The sequence below is a fragment of the Bufo gargarizans genome, chromosome 2 (genome assembly GCF_014858855.1).
Source record: "Bufo gargarizans isolate SCDJY-AF-19 chromosome 2, ASM1485885v1, whole genome shotgun sequence".
Classification (NCBI taxonomy): Eukaryota; Metazoa; Chordata; class Amphibia; order Anura; family Bufonidae; genus Bufo; species Bufo gargarizans.
Window position 1 is genome coordinate 621,346,340 of NC_058081.1, and position 26,374 is coordinate 621,372,713.

The window sequence follows — 26,374 nt, forward strand, 5'->3', positions numbered from 1 at the left end:
AATAAGACATAATGGGGGCTAATAAGGCATAATGGGGATAATGAGAGGCATAATAGAGGATAATGAGAGTCATAATAGGGGCTAATGAGAGGCATAAGGGCTGATAATGGGGATAATGAGTCATAAGGGCTGATAATGGGGTCTAATAAAGCATAAGGGCTGATGATTAGTGTTGATCACAAATGTTCTAATTTCAAATTTTTATCGCGAATATAGGTACTTCGAACATTCATCAATATTTCGAATATAGTGATATATATTCGTAATTTTGAATATTCAATTTTTTTTTTTAATCAGTACACATGATCCATCCCTGCTTCTAGCTTGTGGGCCAATGAGAAGGCTGCAGTATATTTGACTTTAGGAGTAGTGTTGTTTGCAAATTTTCGTAATGCAACTATTAGACAAAGAAGATTATAGCACTATATTAGCTAAATTGCTCTATATTCTTTTTTTTTATATTCGCTATATTGCTATAACAGTTTTTTCGAATATTCGTAATATTCGAAAAAATGAAGTTAGAGCCATATAGTGAATATTGTATAAAAAAAACGAATATAGAGCAATTTAGCTAATATAGTGCTATAATCTTTTTTTTTTTTTTTTTTGTAAATTCTTTATTTTCAGAGTTTTTTCAGTCAAAAAGGCTATGGTCATATAGCTATGGTCATATAGCTTCAGTACGCAATGAGATTATATGTATGTGAAAGGGCAAGCCCCTAAATTGAGGCACCGGTCAGGCGATGCTAACTTACTATTAATTGGCCATGTGGTCACCAGGTTGAATTATACCCTGCCCATCACCCATCAGCCTTCAAGGGAGCCAGGTTTTCATAAATTTCTCATGGTTCCGGTTAATCCAACTGGACATTTCTTCAAATTGGCAAATCTTTTTTTTAAATAGTTGTCATTTTTTTCCAATCTGGACTTCAGATGAGAAAAAAATTACAACTATTAGACAAAGAAGATTATAGCACTATATTAGCTAAATTGCTCTATATTCGTTTTTTTCTGAATATTCGCTATATTGCTATATATTCTTGTTTTAGAATATTACGAATGTTCGAAAAAACAAAGTTATAGCAAATTAGCTAATATAGTGCTATAATCTTCTTTGTCTAAAAGTTGAAAAATTCGCAATAAAAATTTGCATTACGAAAATTCGCATATTACACGATCATTACCTTGCTGATTTTTCGAGTAAAAAAAATCGTAGAATATAACGAATATTCGAATTTGCGAATATTCAATGAATATTCTACAAAATATTTGCGAAATATCGCGAATTCGAATATGACCCCTGCCGCTCATCACTACTGATGATGGGACTAATGAGGCATAATGGGGGCTAATAAGAGGCATAATGGGGCTAATGAGGCATAAGGGCTGATAATGGGGGCTAATGGCATAAAGGCTATATATACTGTATATACAGGTCCTTCTAAAAAAATTAGCATATTGTGATAAAGTTCATTATTTTCTGTAATGTACTGATAAACATTAGACTTTCATATATTTTAGATTCATTACACACCAACTGAAGTAGTTCAAGCCTTTTATTGTTTTAATATTGATGATTTTGGCATACAGCTCATGAAAACCCAAAATTCCTATCTAAAAAAATTAGCATATCATTAAAAGGTTCTCTAAACAAGCTATTAACCTAATCATCTGAATCAACTAATTAACTCTAAACACCTGCAAAAGATTCCTGAGGCTTTTAAAAACTCCCAGCCTGGTTCATTACTCAAAACCGCAATCATGGGTAAGACTGCCGAGTCCGACCTGACAGCTGTCCAGAAGGCCATCATTGACACCCTCAAGCAAGAGGGTAAGACACAGAAAGAGATTTCTGAAGGAATAGGCTGTTCCCAGAGTGCTGTATCAAGGCACCTCAGTGGGAAGTCTGCGGGAAGGAAAAAGTGTGGCAGAAAACGCTGCACAACGAGAAGAGGTGACCGGACCCTGAGGAAGATTGTGGAGAAGGACCGATTCCAGACCTTGGGGGACCTGAGGAAGCAGTGGACTGAGTCTGGAGTAGAAACATCCAGAGCCACCGTGTACAGGCGTGTGCAGGAAATGGGCTACAGGTGCCGCATTCCCCAGGTCAAGCCACTTTTGAACCAGAAACAGCGGCAGAAGCGCCTGACCTGGGCTACAGAGAAGCAGCACTGGACTGTTGCTCAGTGGTCCAAAGTACTTTTTTCGGATGAAAGCAAATTTTGCATGTCATTCGGAAATCAAGGTGCCAGAGTCTGGAGGAAGACTGGGGAGAGGGAAATGCCAAAATGCCTGAAGTCCAGTGTCAAGTACCCACAGTCAGTGATGGTCTGGGGTGCCATGTCAGCTGCTGGTGTTGGTCCAATGTGTTTTATCAAGGGCAGGGTCAATGCAGCTAGCTATCAGGAGATTTTGGAGCATTTCATGCTTCCATCTGCTGAAAAGCTTTATGGAGATGAAGATTTCATTTTTCAGCACGACCTGGCACCTGCACACAGTGCCAAAACCACTGGTAAATGGTTTACTGACCATGGTATTACTGGGCTCAATTGGCCTGCCAACTCTCCTGACCTGAACCCCATAGAGCATCTGTGGGATATTGGGAAGAGAAAGTTGAGAGACGCAAGACCCAACACTCTGGATGAGCTTAAGGCCGCTATCGAAGCATCCTGGGCCTCCATAACACCTCAGCAGTGCCACAGGCTGATTGCCTCCATGCCACGCCGCATTGAAGCAGTCATTTCTGCAAAAGGATTCCCCACCAAGTATTGAGTGCATAACTGAACATAATTATTTGAAGGTTTACTTTTTTTGTATTAAAAACACTTTTCTTTTATTGGTCGGATGAAATATGCTAATTTTTTTAGATAGGAAATTTGGGTTTTCATGAGCTGTATGCCAAAATCATCAATATTAAAACAATAAAAGGCTTGAACTACTTCAGTTGGTGTGTAATGAATCTAAAATATATGAAAGTCTAATGTTTATCAGTACATTACAGAAAATAATGAACTTTATCACAATATGCTAATTTTTTTAGAAGGACCTGTACATACATACACACGCGCGGTGTGTGTGTTTTTGCTTTAGGGTGCACACCCTACTGCAATAGGCTGCGCACGCCTATGATGAGGTCGCACAGCTGACAATGCATATCAGTGCAATAACCCAGCCATGAGGAGAAGAAAATTGTCTGCAAGGCTAAGAGACAGGAATGTGTGGAGGCACAGATCTAGAGAAGGGTACAAAAAAATATCTGCTGCACTGAAAGTTCCCTTCAGCACAGTAGCCTGCATAAGATATTTGAAACAACCAGGACTCAAATAGTCTGTGTGTAGATGGGAGAGCCTTCCAGAAGGTCAACCATCACTGTTTTTAGTCTCAATTCTAAGCGTCATGTCTGGAGGAAACCAGAAACTGTTCATCACCTTAAAGCGCTCACCGAAATATAGCTCAGCCTGCTACAACCACCTAACTTTAAGACCTTGGTAAATAAATAAATGGCTGGCTTTAACAATATGTTTCTATCTTTTATTCATAAAAAAATATACCCTTTTTATACTCTAAAAATGACATCATAAAATAACCATAAAAAACACAAAAGATGCAGAAAAATAAAACTAATAATAAAAGACGCCTGTAGCAGCAAATTATAGTTCCAGTCCCTGTCCTGGTTCCTGTTGCGGAGCTCTTGCAATCATATGGAACCTATAGTCATAGGTGGCAGTTCTCGTGCGACTTTGTATTTCCGTTTTTGTTTTAAAATTACGATCCTCCAATTGTTATATTCCTTTCATACGATGTTCCTTTATAGTAATATATTAGAATCTTAGTATCTCCTGTATTACAGCTTACTTATGCCGTGCTTATGCTGTGCTGTTTGTATATTATTGGCTGCAATACTCTTAAAGTTAGTATCTCTTACCGGCATCCAGGCGTTTTCATACAACACTCTGCGCTGGTTTATACATACGTGGCGTCTCCCTTTATATACCTTATCTTCCTAAGCTGTTCTCTCTCAACCTTGGAGTTTGTGCTCGTGCCAGGACCTTTTGTTACAGCGCATATGGGCTGTGATTATTGGGACGCCAACTTCGCCATGCACCATGTGCTGTTTAAATGGAGAGTTTTTGATATCTGAACACCGCTCAACTAAGATTTTCTCCCCAAACGCATTTTGAAACCGTCAGGTTTCCTCTTCAGTGGTAAGGTTATAATGAAGAATAAGGGACGGACTGCAATTTATATCCCGTCCCCCATGATTATTCAAAACTTGGACTGGATTGCACTACCTGCCAAATACCATCCCTACTGGAAGGGTTAATAAAGCAAAACGCTTTACTAAGAAAAATTAAGGATCAATAAAAACTTGATCTTACGAGATGGACATTTAAAACACCTCAAAATATGAAGAAATCAAGGGTAGGTAAATCATGTTGTGCAATGAGTAAAACAGTGTACCAGCCTTTATGCAAACTATAAATGATTTATTTACATAAATATAGAATAAATAAAATAAAAAAATGTAATCAACAAAAATCACTAGAAACATAGAATGTGTCGGCACATAAGAACCATTTGGCCCATCTAGTCTGCCCAATATACTGAATACTATGAATAGCCCTATCTTATATGAAGGATGGCCTTATGCCTATCCCATGCATGCTTAAACTCCTTCACTGTATTTGCAGCTACCACTTCTGCAGGAAGGCTATTCCATGCATCCACTACTCTCTCAGTAAAGTAATACTTCCTGATATTACTTTTAAACCTTTGCCCCTCTAATTTAAAACTATGTCCTCTTATAGCAGTTTTTCTTCTTTTAAATATTCTCTCCTCTTTTACCATGTTGATTCCCTTTGTGTATTTAAAAGTTTCTATCATATCCCATCTGTCTCGTCTTTCTTCCAAGCTATACATGTTAAGGTCCTTTAATATTTCCTGGTAAGTTTTATCCTACAATCCATGTACTAGTTTAGTAGCTCTTCTCTTAACTCTCTCCAAAGAATCAATATCCTACTGGAGATGTGGACTCCAGTACTGCGCACAATACTCCAAATGAGGTCTCACTAGTGCTCTGTAGAGCAGCATGAGCACCTCCCTCTTTCTACTGTTAATGCCTCTCCCTATACACCCAAGCATTCTGCTAGTATTTCCTGCTGCTCTGTGACATTGTCTGCCTACCTTTAAGTCTTCAGAAATAATGACCCCTAAATCCCTTTCCTCAGATACTGAGGTTAGGACTGTATCACTGATTTTATATTCTACTCTTGGGTTTTTACCCCCCAGGTGCATTATCTTGCACTTATCAACATTAAATTTTAGTTGCCAGATTTTTGACCATTCCTCTAGTTTTCCTCAATCGTTTTCCATTTGGTGTATCCCTCCAGGAACATCAACCCTGTTACAAATCTTTGTGTCATCAGCAAAAAGACACACCTTACCATCGAGGCCTTCTGAAATTTCGCTGATAAAGATATTAAACAATATGGGTCCCAGAACAGATCCCTGAGGTACCCCACTGGTAACAAGACCATGATCTGAATATACTCCATTGACTAAAACCCTCTGTTGTCTGTCCCTCAGCCACTGCCTAATCCATTCAACAATATGGGAGTCCAAGCACAAAGACTGCAATTTATTGATAAGCTTTCTATATGGGACAGTATCAAAAGCCTTACTAAAGTCTAGATAAGCGATATCTACTCCACCTCCGCCATCTATTATTTTACAGGAGAAATCCATGGCACACCATATGCATTACATCAATTAATCGTTTTTAATTCATAGTATTCTATACATCATTTTTGTGTTCCATCCAGAGCAATTTGTTCGAGCAATATAATTAGTTAAGTAATACAACCCCCAATCAATTAGTTAAGTAATAGTCACCCAATAAAACAAATCAATAAGATTAGTTTGACATGATCTCCCTGAAGTAAACCCAAGCTGTTTTTATCTTTCAAGCCATGGTATTTTAGATGTTCCACAATCCTCTCCTTAAGTATGGTTTTCATTAATTTCCCCACTATTGATGTCAGGCTTACTGCCCTATAGTTGCCCGATTCCTCCCTACTACCTTTCTTGTGAATGGGCCCATTTGCTTATTTCCAATCTTTTGGGACGACTCATGTTACCAGTGATTGGTTAAATAAATCTGTTAATGGTTTTGCTAGTTCACCGCTAAGCTCTTTTAATAGCTTTGGGTGTATCCCATCAGGCCCCTGTGACTTATTTGTATTAGTTTTGGACAGCTGACTAGACAGTTTTAGACATGCTGTTTTTTATCTTTCAAGCCATGGGATTTTAGATGTTCCACAATCCTCTCCTTAAGTATGGTTTTCATTAATTTCCCCACTATTGATGTCAGGCTTACTGGCCTATAGTTGCCTGATTCCTCCCTACTACCTTTCTTGTGAATGGGCCCATTTGCTAATTTCCAATCTTTTGGGACGACTCCTGTTACCAGTGATTGGTTAAATAAATCTGTTACTGGTTTTGCTAGTTCATAGCTAAGCTCTTTTAATAGCTTTGGGTGCATCCCATCAGGCCAGCTGACTTAGAACCTTTTCCTCTGTAAAGACACATGCATCAAAAGATTCATTAGTCTTCCTTCCTAACTGAGGTTCTTTTTTCTTCATTTTCCTTTGTAAAAACAGAAGTATTCATTGAGGCAGTCAGCTAGATCTTTATCTTCTTCCATATACCTCCCTTCTTTTGTTTTTAATTTGGTAATTCCTTGTTTTAGTTTCCTTTTTTCATTTATGTATCTGAAGAATGTCTTATCACCTTTTTTCACTGACTGAGCTAATTTCTCTTCTGCCTGTGCTTTAGAAGCTCTTATAACTTGCTTGGCCTCTCTCTGCCTAATCTTATAAATTTGCCTGTCATCCTCATTTTGTTTTGTTTTTTATAATTACTAAATGCTATCTTTTTGTTTTTAATGATTTTGGCCACTTCTGCTGAGTACCACAGTGGTCTCTTCCTTTTTTTGCTTTTACTGACAAGCCTAATGCAATTATCTGTTGCCTTCAATAGTGCCACTTTTAAGTAGTCCCATTTCTCCTGGACTCCATTGAAACTGTTTCAATCTGATAAGGACTTGTATACCACTAATCTAATTTTAGATAAGTCAGTTTTTCTAAAATCTAAAACTTTTGTTTTTGTGTGGTGTGACTCAGTCACTGTACTTTTAGTAAACCACACTGACTGGTGATCACTAGATCCCAAGCTTTCCCCTACAGTAATATCAGATACCAAATTCCCATTTGTGAATACTAAATCTAAAATGAAAACAATAAAATAGACGATCTGCACTCACTATCCTTCTTTCACGCTGGAAGCACTTTTAATAAATCAATAAACGATAATGGTATAGTTCATTAGTATACAATACACACAATTATCAATAAAATATAGATCTTGTGCTAAAACCAATATACCTAAAATAAAACAATAGTGGGGCTGGTATTGGAGAAATAGGTTGTGCATGTATGTAAACGATCACCGTACAAGGTCCCACAAAAAAATGATTGATGACGTTATGAATGTTGATGTGTACCCGTGGTTATAATGTTCATCCGATTGGATCGATTGGTGTTGGTGATATGATTGTGGAGTATCAAGCTGTACTTGCAGGGTTTCTCTGGTTGTCCGCACATGCTGTGTTACCACTGAAGAAGGAGCAGACACAATATAGCTCAGAAACGCGTCTGGTTGCCATTAAGTATGCCAATATATAGCGGAGGATCGATCACATTATGCTGGCATAGATCATCATTTTGAAAATTATTAAAGCTACCACAACACAAAAAGGAAATTGGTGCTAAAATTTCCACTTCCTTCACCCCTCAGCCAGTAGCGGAGAAGCATAGCAACAGCTAATCCCATGAGATGACAACGGGATCTTGGAGATAGCAGCAGAGCCGCACAGCAGCTGTATTCTCACGAGACTTTAAATGGGATCTCGGAGGTAAGCGCACTTTAGCTGTTACACACGTGGGACGCCACACAGCTGCTATCTCCAAGATCCCGTTGTCATCTCATGGGATTAGCTGTTGCTATGCTTCCCTGCTACTGGCTGAGGGTTGAAGAAGGTGGAAATTTTAGCACCAATTTACTTTTTGTGTTGTGGTAGCATTGATAATTTTCAAAATGATGATCTATGCCAGCATAATGTGATCGATCCTCCTCAATATATTGGGATACTTAATGGCAACCAGACGCATTTCTGAGCTATATTGTGTCTGCTCCTTCAGTGGTAACACAGCATGTGCGGACAACCAGAGAAATATCACCAACACCAATCGATTTAATTGGATGAATATTATAACCACGGGTACCTTATGATTATCAAGCTGCAACGTAACCCAAAAATGACTCTAAATTGGTCTCGCTAACTTGTATTAAATTAGATTTTATGCTATCTTTCACATACAGGGCCACCCCTCCCCTTTTCTTGCCTTCTCTGTCTTTCCTATATAGAGAGAACCCTGGTATTGTTATATCCCAGTCATTACTCCCATTGAACCATGTCTCAGTAACAGCCACTAAATCTATATTCTCAGATGCCATTATAGATTTAAGTTCATTGATCTTATTCCCTAAACTGCGAGCATTTCTAGACAAGACTCTGAGCTATGTGCTACTGGCATCTTCTGGCATTGTTCCGGGGGGCAGCCGGACTGATGGATTATCACTCTTTTGCCCCCCTTTCCTAGTTTAAATGCTCCTTAGCAAATACTTTGAACTGTTCATTGAGGACATTCGTTCCTTTGAGAGAAAGATGCAAACCATCTTTCTTGTACAGTTCTTTTCCATTCCAATGAGAACATAAGACACAAAGCCAAACCCTTGGTTCAGACACCATTCACCAAGCCATACATTGAATTCCTTAATGTGTATCTTCCTGTCATGCTGAAGGTTATGCACAGGCAAAACTGCAGAGAATGAAACAGTCAATGCAACCTCCCATATATCATTACCAAGTGTGCGAAAAGCTTCCTTCACCTTTGAAACCTCATTGCAAGCCAGATCATTTGTCCCAAGATGGACAATAACATTCACCTCCCTTTCCTGCTTTGCTTGCCTAACAATATTAAGGATACGTCATCTGTCCCTGCTAGTGGTAGCACCAGGGAGACATCTCACAAAACCATTTTCCTCAAACTTCACACCTCTTATGATAGAATCGCCCACCAACAGCTACTTACTATCAGTCCTCACCTTATCTTTTTTGTCTTTGGCTGCAGTCTTGCATACTTTAGGCATAGGAGATGATTGTTCCTCACTAATATATCCTAAAGTACAATACCTAGATTTATCCATGAGATGGCATCCACAAAATGTAGTATATGAGCATGTAGTACCCCTAAATATGGGTAAATACACTGCCCGTCCAAAAAAAAAGTCGCCACCAAAAATACTTAGTTGGACCGCCTTTAGGTTTAATTACGGAATGCATTTGCTGTTGCATTGTTTCCATAAGGTTCTGCAATGTCACAAGATTTATTTCCATCCAGTGTTGCATTAATTTTTCCCCAAGATCTTGCATTGATGATGGTAGAGTCTGAATGCTGTGCAAAGCCTTCTACAGCACATCCCAAAGATTCACAATGGGGTTAAGGTCTGGACTCTGTGGTGGCCAATCCATGTGTGAAAATTATGTCTCATGCTCCCTGAACCACTCTTTCACAATTTGAGCCTGATGAATCCTGGCATTGTCATCTTGGAATATGCCCGTGCCATCAGGGAAGAAAAAATCCATTGATGGAATAACCTGGTCATTCAGTATGTTCAGGTAGTCAGCTGACCTCATTCTTGGAGCACATACTGTTGCTGAACCTAGACCTGACCAACTGCAGCAACCCCAGATCATAGCATTGCCTCCATAGGCTTGTACAGTAGGCACTAGGCATGATGGGTGCATCACTTCATCTGCCTCTCTTCTTAGCCTGATGCGCCCATCACTCTGGAACAGGATAAATCTTGACTCATCAGACCACATGATCTTCTTCCATTGCTCCAGAGTCCAATCTTTATGCTCCCTAGCAAACTGAAGCCTTTTTTTCTGGTTTGCCTCACTGATTAGTGGTTTTCTTATTGCTACACAGCTGTTCAGTCCCAATCTCTTGAGTTCCCTTCACATTGTGTGTGTGGAAATGCTCTTACTTTCACTATTAAACATAGCCCTGAGTTGTGCTGTTGTTTTTCTTCGATTTGATTTCACCAAACGTTTAAGTGATCGCCGATCACGATCATTAAGGATTTTTTTCCTGCCACATTTGTTCCTCGAATACGATGGGTCCCCACTATCCTTCCCATTTTTAATAATGCAATGGACAGTTCTTAACCCAATTTTAGTAGTTTCTGCAATCTCCTTAGATGTTTTCTCTGCTTGATGCATGCCAATGATTTGACCCTTCTCAAAAAGACTAACATCTTTTCCACGACCACGAGATGTGTCTTTCAACATGGTTGTTTAAGAAATGAGAAGCAACTCATTGCACCAGTTAGGGTTAAATAACTTGTTGCCAGCTGAAAGATAATCGCCCATACAGTAATTTTCCAATAGGAGGCTCATAACTATTTGCTTAGTTAAATCCTGGTGGCGACTTTTTTTGGGACAGGCAGTGTATATACGACTACAATCACATATACTTCAACAATTTGAGGATATTGTACACCTAAATACTTGCTCTGCTTAATCTATAAACCGATCTCAGATATCCGTTAGTATAGTGTCGGCAATTATACTTTACCAAATATCTGGATTTTAATAGGCATCTTGAATGCAAGTAAGATGGCGGTGTGTTGTTTCCTTGATGATTCAGTGTATTCCCGTTCATGTACGAGTCCGTCTATCTCTCCCTCGTGTATCTCCGTGTCCACCCCAATACCTATGATGTCATCCGGAGGGTGTGGAGATGTATAATAGGCTTAGTATTTGTCTAGTCTATTCCTGAGTTACCAGGAGAGGGCAGTCTTGGATAGGACACTGACTCTAAGGACGGTTCCCTTCGTTACACTTGGATAAATGTCACATCACCTGTATAATTATTTAATGTCTTTATCCAAATTAGTGTGATTCACAGATTTATCTCTCAGTCATTAAATAGACATTGTCATCCTTGATTTTAGACATGTCACATGGCACTTCTCCGATCCGCGTTTCTCGTACTCGAGACCACATAAAGCATGAGTGGCATCGTAATTAAATGGATTGCCTTCGCACTGGAAATTTTTGTCCTGGAATGTTACGCAGTTGTCCAGGATTGGGACAGCGAGCCAATCTGGTTTCCAGGGTTGGTAGGCCACAATGTCAGGAGTTTGAATCCTGATGTGATTGTTGTTCTTCCAGGTGCCCACATTACGAACCCTTTTCATCTTGAACACATTGTTTGTGTTAACAACGAGGATGGAGAGAATAAAACAAATTTAAATTTTTCCAGGTTCAATATACACTCACCTAAACAATTATTAGGAACACCTGTTCTATTTCTCATTAATGCGATTATCTAGTCAATCAATCACATGGCAGTTGCTTCAATGCATGTAGGGTTGTGGTCCTGGTCAAGACAATCTCCTGAACTCCAAACTGAATCTCAGAATGGGAAAGAAAGGTGATTTAAGCAATTTTGAGCGTGGCATGGTTGTTGGTGCCAGACGGGCCGGTCTGAGTATTTCACAATCTGCTCAGTTACTGGGATTTTCACGCACAACCATTTCTAGGGTTTACAAAGAATGGTGTGAAAAGGGAAAAACATCCAGTATGCGGCAGTCCTGTGGGCGAAAATGCCTTGTTGATGCTAGATGTCAGAGGAGAATGGGCCGACTGATTCAAGCTGATAGAAGAGCAACGTTTACTGAAATAACCACTCGTTACAACCGAGGTATGCAGCAAAGCATTTGTGAAGCCACAACACGCACAACCTTAAGGCGGATGGGCTACAACAGCAGAAGACCCCACTGGGTACCACTCATCTCCACTACAAATAGGAAAAAGAGGCTACAATTTGCACAAGCTCACCAAAATTGGACTGTTGAAGACTGGAAAAATGGTTTCTTGAACATGACAATGAGTTCACTGTACTAAAATGGCCCCCACAGTCACCAGATCTCAACCCAATAGAGCATCTTTGGGATGTGGTGGAAGGGAGCTTTGTGCCCTGGATGTGCATCCCTCAAATCTCCACCAACTGCAAGATGCTATCCTACCAATATGGGCCAACATTTCTAAAGAATGCTATCAGCACCTTGTTGAATCAATGCCACGTAGAATTAAGGCAGTTCTGAAGGCAAAAGGGGGTCCAACACCGTATTAGTAGGGTGTTCCTAATAATTGTTTAGGTGAGTGTACAAGGGTATGGTAATCCCCATGTTGAATGCTAAGTTCAGTTGGATGTGTTCTACTTTGTCGACGCTGACTCTTTGCAACATTTTGCAAATTACATTGTGTGAGACAAAGTATAGGGGAATGCGTCCTTCCCTCAAATCTTGCATCCCACTTTGGACTTCATCGTGATAGACATGTGTGTGAGAACTAATACGCTCCTTTATGAATATAATCTCTTTTTTGAATTGTTTGTTACTTTTATAGAGGTTTATTGAGCAGGTTAGCAACTGTGAGTGTAAGTTTGTAGTAACGATAGTGTCCTCCACAACGGAATATAGGTCCAATAGGTGTTGCTTCTGATTCTCCATTTCTGCATGAATGGCATTCAGATTCCTTTTTAGCGATCCGATCTCAATTTCCAGTGTCTTAAAAGAGATGGAATTGGCAGCTGATACACCTGTGGATATGACAGTTCCTACTACGCCAAATATTATAGCAGCTACAATTGCAGAGATGAACAGTTTTGGTTGATGACTTGTAGAAAATTGTTCTCTGGTCAGGGTTTTTCTGGTCTGTTCCAGGATCTGTGTAACCCGTTTTGTGCATTTGATACATCTTTATCTCTGGAGACTGGATCTCGGAAACGTTGAACCACCTTTCAATGGAGATGTGTGGATCCAAACTGACATAGATTTTCTGGGCTAAAATCTGCTTATTCTTCAAGATGAAACCCGTGGTATTCTGTAGCATGATTCCCGATGATGGGCCTGGTACAGCGATCAGTTCGGTGTGGAATTATTTTCCCAGAATTAGGACAATGTAGATAATAGTGATAGTCTTGGATGTCCTCTTGGCTCCGCCCATTTTTAATACATTAGATGAAAATTATGAGTATATACCTCTTCCCATTTTCCTTTTGATCATCCCTGCAACAAAAGGATACTATACTATCGCGACTCTCCGATTCGGTATAGTTTTAACAGGCAATTTCCAGATACGGAAATTAGTTACACAGTAATTAGTTACAGGGGAAGAAAGAGAAGAAAGAACATATATATGTATATATATGAGGATAGGTTAGTATACTTGTTGAAGTATATGATACCAATCCTGAGTTTGTCTTTTGCTGGAATCTCAATATCCCTTTATTCTTCCCCAACCGGTAGTCCTTCCAATCTGTGAAGTTGTGACCTTCCCCTGTTGGTATGACTTACATTCTTTGTCGTCGATCTCGTGGTTGAAAACCAAAGGCGACTCTGTGATGCGACATGTACCTTTTTCAAAACTGAAAGGATAAACAGAGTGGATAGTGAATAACCCTTCAGGTGTTCAGGAAAAACGTTGTTCCACCATTTGTTCTTCTGTCAGGTATTCATCAGGAATAAGTCCGATTACATCATTCTGGAATCCAAAAGTGTAATATTCCAAATCCATATCTAGACCAATTGTGGTGCCCTTTTGTGAGGATATGCTATGAGGAGTCATGTTGTAAATCATCATATGTAATGGATTTTGTTGGATGTTTATCATAGGAGAGTGTTTTACCTTAAGGCCGAGTTGCTGTATCCGGTTAGGCAGACAGATCAGAGCATCTGCATTCCTTAGTTTCTGCCCCTTCTTTACCTACATGGGCAGAATAAATGGCTTGCACCCTTCTGGAATCTTAACCTCATCAGCAACCATGATACTCACGGCATAGGGCATCTGTTGTCCCCATCTCAAGGTTTGCTGGACGATATTGGATTGTTGACCAAATCAATCTGCACGGCAACACGATGAATGAGTGTTCAGTAGTCTTATCTCCTATGGAAATAGACAGTAAACATTTTGCAATTACATTATGACTCTGGGAATCCCCATCTAGATCATGAACCCATTGGTCCTTTTCAATCCGGACCATGGATTGATTATGTCTGGTTAGGTCCGCTACTTCTGAACATCTTCCTTCAAGCGAAATAGCATATCCCCATCCAAGATCACCTTTTTAATTTGGTTCTTATGGATGGTGATGGTATGGACAGTACCATTAACAGCGTCCACGGGATCACCATTTTTCTGGATGGTGATGTCTGGTGTCGGATTGTTCCTAAAATGAACTTCAACAGAGTTAAGCCACTCTTCAATCACATGATAACTGTGTTGGGGTTGAGTATTGCAGGAGTACTCATAAGCAATAGGTGCCTTTTAATTGAGTCCTAATGGCTTCATTGATGAAGTCTACTATGGAACTTAACCTCTTCAGGAGATCCATTCCTATGATCAGTCGATCATTAGGAAGGTCTACAATGATTGTGGGATGTCTGATTACCTTCTTGTCTATTTTAAATTTTAGACATGCTGTTCGTTTCACCTGCAAAGCGTCTCCACCTACGCTTATCAAAGAGCCATTGAATGACTTTAATTGTGGTCTCTTTGCTGTCAAATTCATAACCTGTCGGAAGTGACTATATGATAGTATGGTGGCTTGTGAGCCTGTGTCAATTAAACCTCTAATTGGTCCTATAGATTCATCTTGGAGATATGACTCAACAAAATATCGGCCATCATCATGAAACAGGTCACATAAAACATCTGACACTTCTTTAGGATTTGATCCCTATGCAGCGATACAACCTCTGGGGACGCTCTGACGCTCCTACTGCACATGGTAGCAGCCCCCACCTTTGGGGAAGACTGGACTACATCACATCTTACAGATGGCAGCTCACAGATGGACGCTGAGATTATGGAATCATTCTTTGGGGAAGATACATCAGCATTATTATTCATATGGTTAGACTGCAAAATAGACAAATCGTTAGACATCTCTTCTTTGGCCTCAATTTTAGGGTCATGAACACTGCAAGGCAACATGGAAGTAGTGATTACATTAGGTTCTTCTACAATCAGTTAATTAACCTTGCATGGGCCTGGGTTCTGACCCCGCCCTGTCAACTCTATAAAGCTGAGCTGGGACCTGCAGCTGCCGCTAAAAAAGACTTCTTCGGTTTTTCAGTTGATGCCTGGGATATTTTATTAACCATCTCTGTTAACTTGGCCACCTGATCTACCAACTTATCAAACTAATCGTTCGATTCGGGCCTATCCTGATTTTGAGGGGAACCCTTGTTAGAGGTGGGTGACCGACTTTTAGGTGAGGTAGAGGCTTCAGACCTACCCTCCGTTTGTTGTCTGGGACTGTTATTCCAGTGCCTGTATCTCGAGGGACCCCTGTTGTTATACTGGGGACGGTATTGATACCTTTTATTGCCATTATTCTTCCCCTCTGACTCGTTGGGGCTATGGGGTCTGGTTTGCTTGGGTTCCACTTGACTTGGCTGTGTTTGTTTAGGAGGGTCCATAGACTTAAAATCCCCACTAGACTGGGTTTCAAACCCCAAATTACGGTCTACCTTAGTCTCGGCTATGCTGTGTTCTGGGGATCGTCTGTATCTTCTCTTACCTATGGTATGGCACTCACTGATATTACACAGTATAGTGACAGCCATCACCAACCTATCCAAGGGAGCATCGATTTCAAGATCTCTAGCCAAACTAAACTTGATCTGCATTGGCATTGCGTCATAAAACAATTGTTTGAATTGCTCAGATTCCCAATTCGAGGACCTATACGCTAACCCGTAGGAATTTTTAAGGATGGAAAGGAATTCCTGGGGACTCTGATTGGGTTTACAAGTAAGTTTATATTTATCCCGTTTTGTGACGTTAATAGTACGGTACGGTCCAAATTCTAATTTTACCTCATGCAAAACATCCTGCCAACCTCGGACCCCTCTTTTCTTTAAAGGAAGTGAAGTAGTGGCGATATTTATGATCGAAGGCCCATGGTAAGACCCTGATCCTGTCAGCATCAGAATACAATTTTAGGGAATCCATAGTGGATTGGTACAGTTCTAAATGGTCAGCAATTTCAGCAGATCCCTTCTTAGAGTACTTAGGTACAGTAGTATTTAGAAACTTAATGATACTCGATGAACTCTGATCCTCCCTAGAAGATTGATCATATTTCTTTCTAGAGGACGCATCATAATATGATCGTCGCTGGTCACTCTCATCCCCCTTATGGGCAAACTCATGCCGGCGTGGTAATGAATACGCCACCCGTCTCTCCATGTCACTGTCATAATCATTCACATTTCGATCAGTCCAGTCATATTCGCTTGGCACAGGTGATCTAACCCTAGCACTCCTCTTCATAGGACGTGTGGTGAGCTACCTCTGTGGCTCTTTGCGTCGCTAGCACCTTGTAAGGATGTTACAGCTCAACACACCTGGTTTAGTCAGGTCAATATCACCTATGTTCCACTGCTATCACCTTCTGGTGGCTGACTATTAATGTCTCGGACTGGTTTTGCTTTAAGAGCATATGATCGTGATAGGTCTATGTTTTGGGGAGAGAGAATTGGAGGATCTAAGAATCTCTCATTGTCAGGCAGAGCACTCTCAACATTGATTACAGTATGGTTCTGGGTTTCAATTTGTTGATGTCTACAATAACGGATATTTAACTCATCTAGCTCCTGTTTCAACCTATGATACGCCTCGCTGCTGCGGTCGATTTCATGTTTTAATTCTTCGACCGTTGCTTTTTCAGATTCTAATTTTGCTTATAGTCTGGATATATGGGTCTACATGTCAGTTATATACTTACTTCTCTCCCATAAAAGGGTACTGACTTTGATCTTACGAGGTGGACATTTAAAACACCTCAAAATATGAAGCGATCAAGGGTAGGCAATCATGTTGTGCAATGAGTAAAACAGTGTACCAGCCTTTATGTAATATATAAATGATTTATTTACAAAAATATAGAATATATAAAAAAAATATAAAAAATGTAATCAACAAAAATCACTAATATAGCCTAACATGCAATACCTAGATTTATCCACGAGATGGCATCCACAAAATGTAGTATATGAGCATGTAGTAGCCCTAAATATGGTTAAATATATACGATTACAATCACATATACTTCAACAATTTGAGGATATTGTACACCCAAATCCTTGCTCTGCACAATCTATAAACCGATCTCAGATATCCGTTAGTATAGTGTCGGAAATTATTGGGCTTGATATTAACACTTCGACCGGCCATCAAGCTTGACAAAGGGCACCGAACTGGGCCTGAAACGTTGCCATAGGCAATAAATGTTATGAGATTGTACCACTGGTAAAATAAAGATTGAATATAAAGCCATTTGCTGACTCCGGTGTCAGCAGATGACTAGAAACAAATGAATGTATGTTAAAAGGAAAATCTAAGGATAGATAGGTTTTTCATATTGACATTTCACTGTGGGTTTTAGGATGTTGTAACTTTGGACCCAGCCATTTGTGTGTTAATCAAGCATACAACCTTTGTGGATATAACAGGGCTTCATTATCCCTGGTAAACACGGAAACTCGCTGTTCACCCTCAAACCAGACGAGTTTCTTAGAATGTATTTGTCTTTAGGTCATATATTCTGTTTCCCTAACCTTGCATTTAACAATGACCTATTGGAGTTTACCTGAAATCCTTGCAGCTGGGTTTGTTCATTCTCATGTAGGATTTCTTTCGAACAACTTTCTGTACATTGTATGTGACTCTCTGTATACACCCTTTTGTTTGTATCCCTCTTATGAGAGAGGAGACCTTTTAAAAACAAATGTCTTTGTGAGACCTTGTAATGCACCTTTAGTATGGCAGAGCCTTGCATCAATGATAATAGAATATGAATATCCTACCCATATAAGTAAGCCCGACACTACAGTGAAGCCTTGTGGTGGTGGCATCATGTGTGGGTGTTTTTCAGCAGCTGGGACAGACAGACTGGTCTGGGTTAAGGGAAAGGTGAATGGAGCAAACTACAGAGAAATTCTTAATGAAAACCTGAGCCAGGACCTCAAACTGGGCTAAAGTTTTCCCTTTCAAAAAGATAATGACCCTAGACAGCCAATATAACACAGGAGTGGCTTAGGGACAACTCTGTGAATGTCCTTGAGTGGCCCATCCAGAGCGTTGACTTGAACCCAATCGGAAATCTCAGGACAGACCTGAAAATGGCTGTCCACCGATAATCCCCATCCAACCTGACAGAGCTTGAGAGGCTCTGTAGAGAACAATGGAAGAAAATCCAGGTGTGCAAACCTTGTAGCATCATACCCAAGAAGCTGGAGGCCGTAATGACTGCCAAAGGTGCTTCAAGTGATGAGTAAAGGGCCTGAATACTTATGTCAATGCAAGATTTTAGTTTTTTCTTTTTTTATATTAGCACAAGACTGCAACATAACAAAATGTGAAAAAAGTTAAAGGGTCTGAAGACTTTTGGAATGCACTGTAGCTCTGTATACAGATAGCATTATGACAGTAACTTGTTGATTGCTTTCTTGTCACTGCAGTGCAGCAGAGAAGGGTGAAGAAAACTGCCAGGATCTAATTGAAGCCTATAAAGAATGTATGAAATCTCTGGGACTACAAATCTAACGTATGATGAGGTAAGTGCACTGGCAACATTGAGTATAGTGAGACAGAGCAAGGGAATAACTAAGACCTGAGAACAGCAAAGATCAGTTATGAAAAACAGAAACAGGAGTTGTAAAGGACATACCAGGCATTGCATGTGTAACATTGTGGCACATCTCTGTCACATAAGAGGATACCTGCATTATACCAGGGCATATGGTAGGTGAGGGACTGTTACAGATTTAGAACTAGAGTCAAGGAGCTTCATGTTACGCCTCTCGGCCTACATTCACAAAGACAAGCTATGTAGGGCTCCCCCATCCACAACATTGCAATGTTATCAAAAAGTAGGATGGAAATGACCTGACACATATGCTATAGTTCTTACATGAGATAGTAAGGGTGTGGAGAGGGAAAAATGTGCTGGGGCGTCCGTGCATAAAGGAATGAGTTTGTAGGGGGTGTAGATCTACAATTGCACCTGTCTCTGAGGAAGCTCATAGGTCCTGCTACCACATAAGAGGACTCCAGTGCTATAAATCATACTTGCCATCATTTAAATGCTGGCAGTCGAGAGGTATTAGTGTGTGGCACCACATTTTCATCACCCCTTTTCTACAGCCTCATCCCTTCCTCATGGGACACAACCCTTTTCATGACATGCCACACCCTTTCAATCCAGGTTCGGGCATCAGCTAAAGTGCCTGAGAAAGCAGTTCTCCATGTGGAACACAGGGGATATGAAAGATCTTCTGGGAGGTCTCCTTTTTCCAGGTCCTCTAGGTTGTTTTGGGAGCACTAGCAAGTATGCTGTTAATGCCATTTGATAGTTGGGGGAACATTTTAGTACTAGTCAACTTTTAAGAAGAGATATCATGGAGATTCAGAAGGAAAAAAAATGTGTACCTTATGCCCCATCCATTTATATAAGACAAGCTCCCAACCAACAGCATTTGGATTGCAAATAGTATATATGACCCCATTCAGCACTCACCAAAATAAATAAATGAATGCAGACCATGTATCATACCAGGTTACTGAATAACAATACAGACCCCAGATCTGACCCCCAATCTATACATAACCCTAAACAGACACCCTCCCCCTCCTACCATACAGATCCAAGACTATATTCCTCCTTTCTACAGACCCCAAGGCCTCATTTACATCTGTGTTAACATATTACCGCATTGCCCACTGGCCCTATTGATTATAATAGAATCCAGCAGCTACTCAACAAAAAACGCTGCGTACAGACCCCTGACTAGAACCCAATTTATTTTACAAGTTCTTCCCATATACAGAGTCCAGACTAGGCCACCCATCTACACTGAACAAAAATATAAACGCAACACTTTCGGTTTTGCTCCCATTGTGCATGAGCTGAACTCAAAGATCTGAAACATTTTCTACATACACAAAAGACCCATTACTCTCAAATATTGTTCACAAATCTGTCTAAATCTGTGTTAGTGAGCACTTCTCCTTTGCCGAGATAATCCATCCCACCTCACAGGTGTGGCATATCAAGGTGCTGATTAGACAGCATGAATATTGCACAGGTGTGCCTTAGACTGCCCACAATAAAAGGCCACTCTGACATGTGCAAAGTTTTACCTTACTGGGGTGGGGTCAGAAACCAGTCAGTATCTGGTGTGGCCACCATTTGCCTCATGCAGTGCAACACATCTCCGTCGCATAGAGTTGATCAGGTTGTTGATTGTGGCCTGTGGAATGTTGGTCCACTCCTCTTCAATAGCTGTGCGAAGTTGCAGAATATTGGGAGGAACTGGAACACGCTGTTGTATACGCTGATCCAGAGCATCCCAAACATGCTCAATGGGTGACATGTCCGGTGAGTATGCTGGCCATGCAAGAACTGTTTTCAGCTTCCAGGAATTGTGTACAGATCGTTGCAATATGGGGCCGTGCATTATCATGCTGCAACATGAGGTGATGGTCGTGGATGAATGGCACAACAATGGGCGTCAGGATCTCGTCACAGTATCTCTGTGCATTCAAAATGCCATAAATAAAATGCACCTGTCTTCGTTGTCCATAACATACACCTGCCCATAACCCCACCACCACCATGGGCCACTCGATCCACAATGTTGACTTTCGCAAACCGCTCACCCACACAACACCACACACGCTGTCTGCCATCTGCCCTGAACAGTGAAAATCGGGACTGATCCGTGAACAGAACGCCTCTCCAACGTGCCAGACGCCATTGAATTTGAGCATTTTCCCACTCAAGTCGGTTACGACGACGAACTGCAGTCAGGTCCAGACCCCGATGAGGATGACAAGCATGCAGATGAGCTTCCCTGAGATGGTTTCTGACAGTTTGTGCAGAAATTCTTAGGTAATGCAAACCGATTGTTGCTGCAGCTGTCCGGGTGGCTGGTCTCAGACTATCATGGAGGTGAACATGTTGGATGTGCAGGTCCTGGGCTGGTGTCATTACATGTGGTCTGCGGTTGTGAGGCTGGTTGGATGTACTGCCAAATTCTCTGAAACGCCTTTGGAGACGGCTTATGATAGAGAAATGAACATTCATTGCACGGGCAGCAGCTCTGGTAGACATTCCTGCAGTCAGCATGTCAATTGCACGCTCCCTCAAACGCTGTGACATCTGTGGCATTGTGCTGTATGATCAAACTGCACATATTCAGAGTGGTCCCTTTATTGTGGGCAGTCGAAGGCACACCTGTGCAATATTCATGCTGTCTAATCAGCACCTTGATATGCCACACCTGTGAGGTGGGATGGATTATCTCGGCAAAGGAGAAGTGCTCACTAACACAGATTTAGACAGATTTGTGAAATATTTGAGAGTAATGGGTCTTTTGTGTATGTAGAAAATGTTTCAGATCTTTGAGTTCAGCTCATGCAATATGGGAGCAAAACCGAAAGTGTTGCGTTTATATTTTTGTTCAGTGTATAGTACATCTCAGACTAAACTTACAGACTAAAGACTCCATGTATGCAGATGTAAGACCAAATGTTCAGGTTCTTACCTCTGCGCACAGCATCCGAACACCTGGGTCAGAACGCTGTGCGTGTGGCACCCCGGAGTGAAGATAAATGGGAAAGGGGAAAGGCAAGCATAATTTAAAAATGTGGTGCTCAGGAGATTTGCCTCCTCTTCCGGGAGTCTCCCTGTTCTGGGACAGTTGAGAAGTATGGACCACACTGAACAGATTTTGCACTGGAGCCTAGAAGCCACACATTTCACTTATGAAGGGCCACCAAAGTCTGATTATTCTGCTGGTGAAGTCACTGTTTACATACAGTATAATACTGTATATCCTGTACTGATCCTCAGCTTTAGCCTAGTCCAGAGCTGCACTCACTATTCTGCTGGTAGAGTCACTGTGTACATAAATTAAATTACTTATATTCTGTACTGATCATGAGTTACAGCCTGTATTATACTTCACAGCTGTACTCGGTATTCTGCAGGCAGTTTGTTTGCATTACAGGAAGTGTACCTAACATTATAGCAGCTTGTTAAGCTAAGGTGTGTTTGAGAACAAGCTTGCCGATGGTGTCCAATAACAACCAGCAGAATTGTAAATGCAGCTCTGGATGGTTGGGGAAAAAAAAATTACATTTTCAAAATGTGCTTGGTAACAACAGCAACATGTTATTTATTTTTTATTTTTTTGTAATTCCTTTTTTTTCTTACCCCTTCAACAGGTTGTTATTCCAGAGAGTCTGTGTGTTCTGAATCCTCCACTTCCCCATCATCCTGTCCCCTTTAAATCCGACCATTCTCTTGGGATGGACAGATGGGAGAGCTTTGCTACATATGATGATGCGCTGTTTGTGTCCCAGCTGCTGGTCATCTGTGTTAATTTTACCTTGTATGCCTCTTGATAATGGGACACACGCAGACTCGGACAAGAAACACCTCGGAACCATGATGACGACTAATATAAAACTGTATACGTTTAGAATTATCCTATTTCCCATGTTTAAATATTTGCAGATACAGCATTAGGCGAACAATTCACAAAACTTCAACAGGAAAGACGTCCAACATCAGGACGGGTGAAAAAAAAGGGCAAGACATATTTCAAAAATGTAATGACCAATTTCTGGGACCTTCATTGTCGGTCAGTGTTGTCCATCTATACTTGTGTGAATACTTCCAATGCTAAGAAAACTCAGGCAGAAGTCTGTCATTGTTATTAATGGCCTATCAGCCACCAAGAACTTGGAAAAAAAAAACATTCAAATTAAATAAACCAATAAACGGAACATGTTTTGCTTGTTTAATGGAAAATTTGTGATTTATTTTTACCATCCTGACAGCCCCCGTCCAGGTCCCATTATATTATTTTACTCCAATGTCCCACAAACAGTAGAAGAGGAGGCATATACAGTGGAGTAACCCATAACTGCAGACTACACAGGGTTTGTTTGCAGTCTGTAACCATGGAGACACGCAGATCTGCATTGATGCTGTATGCACAGAATAGTAGCTTTTAAATGAATTTTAAACACAAATATTTTGAAAGATGACATAGCCATTAAAGTGTCCCATTCAATATAGCATGATAGGTCGTCAGTATCTGATCGCGGGGCCCGACAACTGTAACCTCCTGCCGATAAGCTGTTCGAGAAGGCAGCAGTGCTTGCAGTAGCTCCGTGGTCTTCTCAAAGCTTTCCCTAGGCCGAGTGATGACATGTTTAATGGTCACGTAGCCTAGGAGCAGCTCAGCCCTATAGAAGTGAATAGGGCTGAGGGTGATACCAAGCACAACCACTATTCAATGTATGGCGCTGTGCTTGATAAGCACGGAAAAGGCTGCGGCACTCACAGGAGCACCAGTGCCTTCTCAAACAGCTGATTGGTGGGGGTCCCAGATGTCGGACCCTCACCGATCAGATACTGATGACCTATCCTGAGGATAGCTCACCAGTATTAAAGAGGACCTTTCACTGATTATGACACTGTGCACTAAGAATACAGACATGGAGAGCGGCGCCCTGGGATCTCACTGCACTTACTATTATCCCCGGGAGCTGCTCCGTTCTCCCGCTATGCCCTCCGGTATCTCCGGCCACTAAGTTATAGTAGGCGGAGATTTCAGTCACTAAATTATGGTAGGCGGAGTCTGCCGTTGTTCTGCTCTAGCGCTGGCCAATCGCAGCGCAGAGCTCACAGCCTGGGAGGTTATTTTCTCTCAGGCTGTGAGCTCTGCAATGCGATTGGCCAGCGCTATAGAAGAACAAGGGCAGACTCCGCCTACTATAACTTTGTGACCGGAGATACCAGAGGGCATAGCGGGAGAACGGAGCGGCGCCCAGGGATAATAGTAAGTGCAGTGAGATCCCCGGGCGCCGCTCTCCATGTCTGTATTCTTAGTTCACAGTGTCATAATCGGTGAAAGGTCCTCTTTAAAATGTCAGAAAAACGTTTTAACTTTGTCTACACAATAAATGCCATTTTCTGAGTATAACAAGCCCCGTAAAGTGTGCCTGAGTTTTAAAAAAATGCTTGCATAATGGCTGTGCTTCATTGTAGAATCATAACTGTGAAGGAAATGGGCTCCCCTAAAGTCTTTTTAGCCTTATTTTTCTGTTTTAGCTGCACAACAAGATACATTTCTCACAATCAGGGGTTTTCTCCCTTCTGTGGAATCTGCCAGCACTGTACTGCTGTTGCGTCCTTTCCCTTACATCTCACTATGGTGGTGTTCAGCTCCGGATAAATCACAATTACAGAAAAGCAGGAGGCTCCTGTGATGTTTAGAAGCAGTTGTTCTATCAGGCTCACAATCTCAACTAGCTCTGACACTTCTGAGTCTCTGTTACCAGGCCTGACAAAAGACAGTGGACTGCAAATTAAGTGGAAGTAAGGGCCCTATAGCAAGGATCAAAAGTTGTTCCTTTAGAGGGTAGAGTCCTGACCAAGTTTTCACCCCCAGTAGAAGAGGGGATGATCCCTACTGGGCCGTCTCTTGTCCTGGGGCCCATAGCAGTCACATGGTCTGCCGCTATGGTAGTTACGCCCCTGTCCCTAGTGGCCATAACTTTACAGCTTTTTTCAGGTGGATGCAGACATATTTTTAAATGAAGTGATTTAGAAATTTGCTAGTTACACCATTCTCTATTAAATGAAATGAAATTGTGTGAAAGTACAGTGACTCTTTAAACACCATTACCATTTGAAATGGCTGATAACAGAAAACAATATATCATATTCAACTGTGGTATCACCTTTAACCCCTTCAGGACCCTGCCATTTTTCACCTTAAGGACCAGGCCATTTTTAGCAAATCTGACATGTGTCACTTTATGTGATGATAACTTTAAAACACTTTTACTTATCCAGGCCATTCTGAGATTGTTTTCTCGTCACATGTTGTACTTCGTGACAGTGGTAAATTTGAGTCAAAATATTTCATTTTTATTTATTAAAAAAAATACCAAATTTACAAAAAATGTGGAAACATTAGCAAATTTACCAATTTCTATTTCTCTACTTTTATATTTCACATAATTTTTATTACTAATAAAGGTAACAATTTACAAAATGTGGAAATGTAGCCCAGTGTTCCAAAAAGCAGAAGAAACTACATTGTAACATCAGTACATTGGGTATTGTTAGTCATAAGCATATATCTGTAGTATTCAATTGATGGGTAGATCCATTGATATAGAGTTATCCAGGAAAGAGTAGGGAAGGTAGGGAGGGTGGGAAAGGGGCAAGGAGAAGGGAAGGAGGGAACAGTGACAGAAAACATCAACACAATTAGTGACGGAGAAAAACAAACAGTAGTTATGGACTGGAATAACCACTGAGATAATTTAATTAGAGCCAAATATGTGATATGGTGTTAATTTGGGTATACTTTCAGCCATTTACTCCAATATTTCAAGTAGGAATGATAAGAACCTCTACAAGACGCCATTGTACCTTCCATTAAGCAATAATAGTCGATTATCACATGATTGAGTATAGGGACTTGAGTGGAACGCCAATGTTTTGATATTAAAATCTTCACTGAAGTGAGTACATGGAATATAATGACCCTATCTATTCTTGGAAAATCATCAATCCCTATAAGTAATAAACAGAGTACTGGGTTTCTGGATATAGGGTAACCCAAAATTTCTTCAATAATTATAATATACTATTCCAGATATTAATAAGAGCTTCACAATCCCAAAAAATGTGTTTAATGTCACCTAGACTTTTATCACATCTCCAGCAAGTTGCTGACACTGCCGCATAAATCTGAGAAAGACATTGGGGTGTCATATACCATCTGTATAACAATTAACGTGTAGATTCGAGATGAGTTGCACAGCTTGAAAATTTCTTTGCTGCCGTGAATACTATATGCAAAATTTGTTCTTCATTGGGTAGATCCAGTTCAGATGTCCATTTCAGCAACCCCGCTACTTTATCTCTAGAGTTATGGTCTAAAAGTAATTTATACATTTTTGACAAACCTTTAGTTTGGTCAGATGCACCAAAAAAAATATCTTTCAAAAGTTGAAGTAGCATTTTTCAAGGCTTGCGAAAGGGTACCCAAAAGGATCGTAGTTGTAAATATTTATAAAACTCTT

The 26,374-nt window shown here is 40.7% G+C and overlaps 1 long non-coding RNA gene across 1 annotated transcript in view; it reads left to right on the forward strand.

Moving 5' to 3' along the window:
- LOC122926839 overlaps positions 1 to 23,068 on the forward strand; it is a 56,037-nt gene extending 32,969 nt beyond the window's left edge. The window contains exons 2-3 of the long non-coding RNA XR_006387726.1: positions 18,721 to 18,816; positions 22,490 to 23,068. This is a non-coding gene — a long non-coding RNA (uncharacterized LOC122926839). The remainder of the gene's footprint in view (positions 1 to 18,720; positions 18,817 to 22,489) is intronic.
- Positions 23,069 to 26,374: the final 3,306 nt, after the last annotated feature.